Below are 6,979 nucleotides of genomic sequence, written 5' to 3' on the forward strand. Positions count from 1 at the left end.
TATTTAGCCTTAAAGGGGACCTATCATGCAAAATGCACTTTTTGATGTCTTTTATACATAAATATGTGTCCCCGGTGTGTCGGGGAACTCACGCAGCGTCAGAAAATAAAACCCTCTCTCTTTTCCTCCGTACCCAAATCTCTAAAAACGGGGCTACAACGGAGCTGATCCAGATTTGCGTCCGATATGACGTAATATCTTAAATGTAGGCTGGCTTTACACCCACGGCCCTATCAGAAAGTTGCTATCAGAAACAATGCCCGACTGTTTGGACGTAATATGGTCGGTGTTTACATTAGCATCGCTAACACTCAGAGCTAACCTGTACTGGAGAGCATGTGTGTGAAGAAGCAGGAAATAAAAAGGAACTCACCTTGTGGTATAACCGGCAAGAGAGAAAGCCTTTGAGCTCCGTACTGTTTCAGAAATAATCCTTGATAATCCATGATATGGCGTTTCATCACGGCAGTATTTAGTTTAGACAGTAGCTGCCGGGTCCCGCATGAGCTCAGACCCCTCCTTTTTATTTATCTTCTTTTTCTTTTCTTTTTTAAAGCTTTATACCCCAAATCAGCACTTTTGAAACAGGAAGTGAAATAGAGGGGTATGAGGCATGGCTAGAATGGGTGCCAGTGTTTTGGTATTTTGAGCAAAACACTTCATAGACATGTTTTTTATATTTTTGTATATATCTGAGACCTATGCTATTGCCTACAAATAAATATTGTGCATCCTGCAATTCAAATGTTGCACCATGCCATATTGCAATTTCAATAAAATCATGAATAATTGTGCAGCAATACACCATGGTTGACTTTTCTGGTCTGGTAAAAAAAAACTAATATTTCAGCTTAAACACAACTTTTAATATCTATGCCATAAAACTGAGTTAGCCTCTTATTTATATTTTGGATGAATATGTAGCTACCACTAATGAGTATGCATTAGCAAGCACCCAAGCCCTTAAACTGACACCTTTGACAATGTCGTCCAGGGTGAACCACAGAACGACTTGATACCAACCCTGCAATCTTATCCCGTGTAGGTCCAGTGTCCAATGCCCTTTTTTGGCTGCAGGTAGTAGACCGGTGATCAACATCTTCTTTGTGCTCCATTGACTCTGCGGGCACACCACCTGACAGCGGTGTAGTGTTTCCTTATGACACATTTCGTTTTGATGAGGGAGTTCGGCGAGCTTCATCAGTGAAACACAGACAAAGAGCATTGTTATTTCTGGTGTCAGGTGTGTCAAGTGACCCCAGGAACTTTCTTAAAATGTATTATTAAAAGTCAAAATGACTGGTTTGTTTATTCTATAGCTTTTAAATGACTTCTATATAAAGAAACCCTAATATTTGATGTTCCTTGAGGCACATTTGTAACCGAACTATGTGCAGACACTGTCTCCAATTGTGAAAACTGTATATACAGTCTAAAGACACAACACAAGCCTTCCTAAGACAGTGCTTACTTTGTTACCAAAGTTATTTATTCTCAATGCATGATTAAAATAGCTAGTCAGCCTCTAGCAGTGATGTCAGTAGATTGACTCAAGTACTGTACTTAAGTAAAATGTTGAGGGACTTGTACTTTACTTAAGTATTTAAATGTTATGCAACTTTGTACTTCTACCCCACTACAATTCAGAGGTAAATGGTGTACTTTTACTCCACTACATGTATTTAATACCGTTAGTTACTTTACAGAACAAGATCTGAGTACTTCTACTTTTACTCAAGTACAAGATCTGAGTACTTCTACTTTTACTCAAGTACAAGATCAGAGTACTTCTACTTTTACTCAAGTACAAGATCAGAGTACTGTACTTCTACCACCTCTGGCATCTAGCAAAACATACAGTCTTTCTAAATATGACCTACCTAGATAATACTACTTACTGTGTATGAGATAGCTGTTGTGGCCACAATAATGAAAGGAAGCCCCACCTGGCGGTCAAAGAGCTCATGGTGATTTAAATGGCAGCTGAAAGACAGCATGTCACCTGTTCAACTCACAATGGACTCGTCTTTTTGTGTGCAAAGGTAGGCTGTGTTTAAATTCTGAGCTAAGCTAACTAGCTCTAATCGGCTACATTGCTAGCTGTTTCTGCCACTAATGCTAAAGTAACTTTTTCTGTTAACGCTACATGTTTAACATTATAATGTCTAAACTTGTCTGGAAGTTGCGTTTACTTTTGCCAAACGTCTTTTAAAAACGACCTATAGACTTTCAAAATTGCTGAGTTATTTCTTACCAAGATAATCTTTAAGTTTATAGCTTAGCATTTAGCATAATTAGCTAGTCGTTATTAATTTCATCTGACTATGGTGGGCTGTTTGCGTCAACGGTTACGTAGCAACACCGAAAACCTCAATTTGTTTTGCTTTTTTTATTTGATTTGCTAACTGTGACTAGCTCACTTATTTCACTTATAATAAGTTAAATATTATAACTATTGCCTTTTAAAAGTGTTTTCCTATTTCCAAACAAACCTTTTAAAAATCCTTATTTAGGCTATCTGAACAAACAAAAAATATAAAATGGTTAAAAAGACAAAAGTGTTTGATAATGCAACCATTATTATTAGTATTATTATAATATATCACAAGTACCAGAGTGTAGGAATACTATGTTACAGTAAAAGTCCTGCATTCAAAATGTTACTCAAGTAAAAGTAGAAAAGTATTCTCATCAAAATATAGTTAAAGTAGTGACAGTAAAAGTAGTCATTGTGCAGATTGGTCTATTACAGAATAATATGATATGTTTTATAATGATTGATCATTAAAGTGTTCTCAAAGCTGGTAAAGGTGCAGCTAGTTTTAATGACTTTGTATACTGCAGGGTAGCTTGTGGATTTACTCCAGGTGGAACTGAAGTCTGATTTAACACTTGATTATATTTCACATCATTCATCCACATCTGTAAAGTAACTAAAGGTATTACATACATGTAGTGGAGTAAAAGTACACCTTTTACCTCTGAACTGAAGTGGAGTAGAAGTACACAGTAGCATAAAATCTACCTCAAAATTGTACTTAAGTCCAGTACTTGAGTAAATGTACTTAGTTACTTCACACCACTGATATTCATGTTACAAATGTTACAAAAAATCATGTGGTGGTTTCAATATGTGACTTTGTGTATAGAATATTTAGCAATAATGAGAATTGTTTGATTTTAGTTATCAGTCATTTCTTTATTGTTTTTACAGTCTGCATCACAGCAAGTATATAATGACCCTTTTAGAGCTGATGGGTCAAATGTACTTTATGTAATCAGTGTTTTAATAACGACAGAAAGTCACCACATCAATTCATTTGTATAATATGATCCAGTTCTCAGACGTTTTTAAAAAAATCTCTAACATGAAATACAAATAATGAATCCTTTGAATAAAACAGTATTTGAGAGTTCAAGACATGTTCCATAGCTAATAATAATCATCCTGTGGTTTAATTAATTGTCACACACTGTTACCCTGTCATGGGCTTGTACTTGTACTGTGATAAAATCAGAATTAATTTAAAATTTAAAACATGTAATTGCTCTAATTGAGTAATTTGGCAGGTTCCTGTTATTTTGATTTAAGTTAAGACGGGCAACTTTTATTAGAATTGACACGAGCAGTTTGGATTATTGCTTTTTTGAGTGATGCTTTGCTGAAAACAGCCATTTTTTAAACATCACCTTGTTTTAGTCCTGTTGACTCTCTCCTGAATTGGTACCATCTGTCTTATTTCTTTTTTATTGTGGACTTGCAGATTTCAAGCGGCTCCAGGAAGTCTGTCAGCCTCTGGCACATCCACCTCTGCAACCCCATGCCACACAGAACAGAGATTTTGGGAAGGAATGACCAATCGGATGGCAATACCAGCTTTATTCAGTGGGAAGCAGCAGACGCCCCCTCAGGAGATGGTGGCAGCGACACAGACCGGCATTATGAACCCTTCAGATGGCATGGAAAGGAAACTCTTCAACTCAAATTCGTCTTGTTCCACCTTTGTGAAGCCCATGAGACCATGGATTCACCCGCAGGTACTGAAACTTCCTCTCTCAGCACACGTACTCACATCATACCCATATCAGGTTGTCACGGCCATCAAACATAAGCTTATTAGGGTCTGAGACAAGAGGTCGGGGAAGACCCTAGTGTACATCGACAACATGTAAACACACAGAAAACAAAGAAAACAACGGGCAGAAAAGAGAAAAATGGGGGCGTCCGAAAAGGGGCTACGGTGACATCACTGAAAATTGTGAACAGTGGCTGTATTCAATATACTCAATTATCAAATATCAAAGATTGATTTGTACTTTTGAATCCTGACCTAACTGTCTTGTGTCCCGTTGTATAACCGACCTCAGGTTTGTCCCTTGTGCTAAATGTTTCCCTAACGTCAGGGGTTCATTAAAGAGCATTGCATAAATTATCTTAGGTTGTATTATATATTTGTTTTGATGAAGGCTTTCACGCTAGTTCTCTTAATATGTGTGCTCAGTATAAGACTAATTCTAATTGTATGGACATTTAATGGACAATAAAGTATCCTGAATCGTAATTCATCACCTTGAAAGATGTTTCAGTTGTAAAGATACGGAAGAGGATTAAGGCCACATGTGACATTTTGTGTGAGTTCTGAAATAAATGCAAGAATTTTGACTTTTAATCTCAGAACTCAAAACGAAAATCACTTTTTGTCAAGTTTTAATTGACCTAACCTTGTTCCGCATAAAGAAAATAAGATTTGGCTTTTGGTCACCAACAGTGTTAATTTCGTCAACGAAAACTATGACGAAAAATGTTCGTCAACGACCTTTTCTACACGACTAAGACGAGACGATGACGAGCTAAAAATAGATTCTTGATAATAAAAACTATGACGAAATGTATTTAGTTTTCGTTGACGAGACGAGACGGCACTAAAGTGTAAATGGTGGACTATCGGACATTCAAAACGCAGGATATTTTCCCCATGATTTTCCCCCAATTGTTCGTCTTGTCTGTCAAAATGCATCTTACGTTTTTAACTTGGAATAGAGAGGCGAAGTCCCTCCCTTTCCGGGGAGCTCCATGGGACCTTATTTCTGAAAAAGTATGTACTGTATTGAAGTCAATGGAGAGAGAAAGATTATCTTTCGATCCCGTTTGAATTATGCCACGAATTACACATATGATGTTTGTCAATTTAAAAGATAATGTTGCAAGTCAAAAAAATACAAATGTGTCGTAAAACTGTGAAGTAACACTTTTTTTTGTGTGAAACTACTCAATGAACTACATCTGCCGTCTCGCACCACACACCAAGACGGCCGTCACGTTGGCACATTTCACTTCTTTCTTTCAGAATGAGGCGAAAAGTATTAAAAGAGGTGAAAATCACTACAAGTCTGGGCATGTTGAGAGCTGTACATACACACAAGGGGAGTTAGTCGGTTCCTAAGAGCCAGCATGCGGGACCGGCTTTACAAGGTTTCGGTGAGTAACACGAGTGTAATGTGTAACGTTAATGACATCACTTACGCGACTCTGGGATTTGTAGTCTTTCTAGTTGCGTATTTTTCATAGTCTTATATTTCAACAGTTTTACGACAAACTGTGACTTTTTTGACATGGAAATTATCTTTTAAATTGACAAACATCATATGTGTAATTCGTGGCACAATTCAAACGGGATCGAAAGATAATCTTTCTCTCTCCATTGACTTCAATACATACTTTTTCCAAAATAAGGTCCCATGGGGCGGAAGTAGATGGGCGGGACTTCGCCTCTCAATATCATTATTTCCGCTCTCTTCACTCCAGAAGAGCGATCTCCCTCTCTCTCTCTGTGTGCGGGGGGCGGGGCCTAGCAGACACGCTGCACCGGACTGCACACAGAGTTTTAAGAGTAGTAGTACAGTTAAAAGTAAAGTGTTAAGAGAGTGAAATGTTGCTTTACGAATTTCAACACAGATACCTGTATTTGCCTAACTGAATTGGTTTAAAGAGAGAAAACATTTTGACTAAAAGTTGACTAAAATGTAATGTTTTTTCATCGACTAAAACGTTTTGAGTTTTCGTCGACTAAAACTAGACTAAAACTATGAAGGATAAAAAGGACTAAAATGTGACTAAAACTAATAACCATTTTCGTCTAAAGACTAAGACTAAATCAAAAATAGCTGCCAAAATTAACACTGTTTTGGTCATTGGTCCCAAAATAAAAAGACATACAATTTAAAGTGGACCTATCATGCTATATTTGAATAATATAGTGTAGGACCATACCTATATAAGGCATATTTATGCCATATATTTTTCAAAATACCAAACAGATCATGCATTTTAGCCATGCCTCATTTCGCTCAATTTGACAATTTATAGCTCTGTTTTTGCAAGGGTTGATTCAGTGAGAACAGCACCATCTACTGGCCTGGCATATGTACGACAGCGTCTCCAGCGCTTTCGAACGGCAATGGCCGTGGTTGTCTCCTCCTGATTGGTGGAGTTGGCCCAATAGCCGTAGCGCCACTGTCCTGACGTCAGGACAGTGTTCAAATCTGGATCAGTTTGTATCAGATCCGTTGCAGCCCCTTTTTTAGAGATTTGGGTATGGAGGAAAATAGAGAGGGTTGTGTTTTCTGACACTTGGTGAGTTCCCTGGAACACCGGGGACACATATTCATGTATAAAAGACGTACAAAAGTGCATTTTGCATGATAGGTCCCCTTTAAGGTAAAATAAGTGTATAAATGTGTGAGTGTAGCTGGAGTCATTTGAAGAAACACAGACTCAATCAGACAGAAATACCTCCATCTAGTGGTCTTCTCTCTTTTAATCTAACAGGGAGGAATCATGGGTAAAAAAAAAAAACCTTCACATTTCTGCCTCCCCTCGTGAGAACACTGCCTCCATCAGAGCGAGTTAATGCCCAAGCAATGTATGTCACTGGAATCTCATACCACCGTTCTCATTGTAATTATTCATGAATACAAG

The sequence above is a fragment of the Trematomus bernacchii genome, unplaced genomic scaffold (genome assembly GCF_902827165.1).
Source record: "Trematomus bernacchii unplaced genomic scaffold, fTreBer1.1, whole genome shotgun sequence".
In the NCBI taxonomy this organism is placed as follows: Eukaryota; Metazoa; Chordata; class Actinopteri; order Perciformes; family Nototheniidae; genus Trematomus; species Trematomus bernacchii.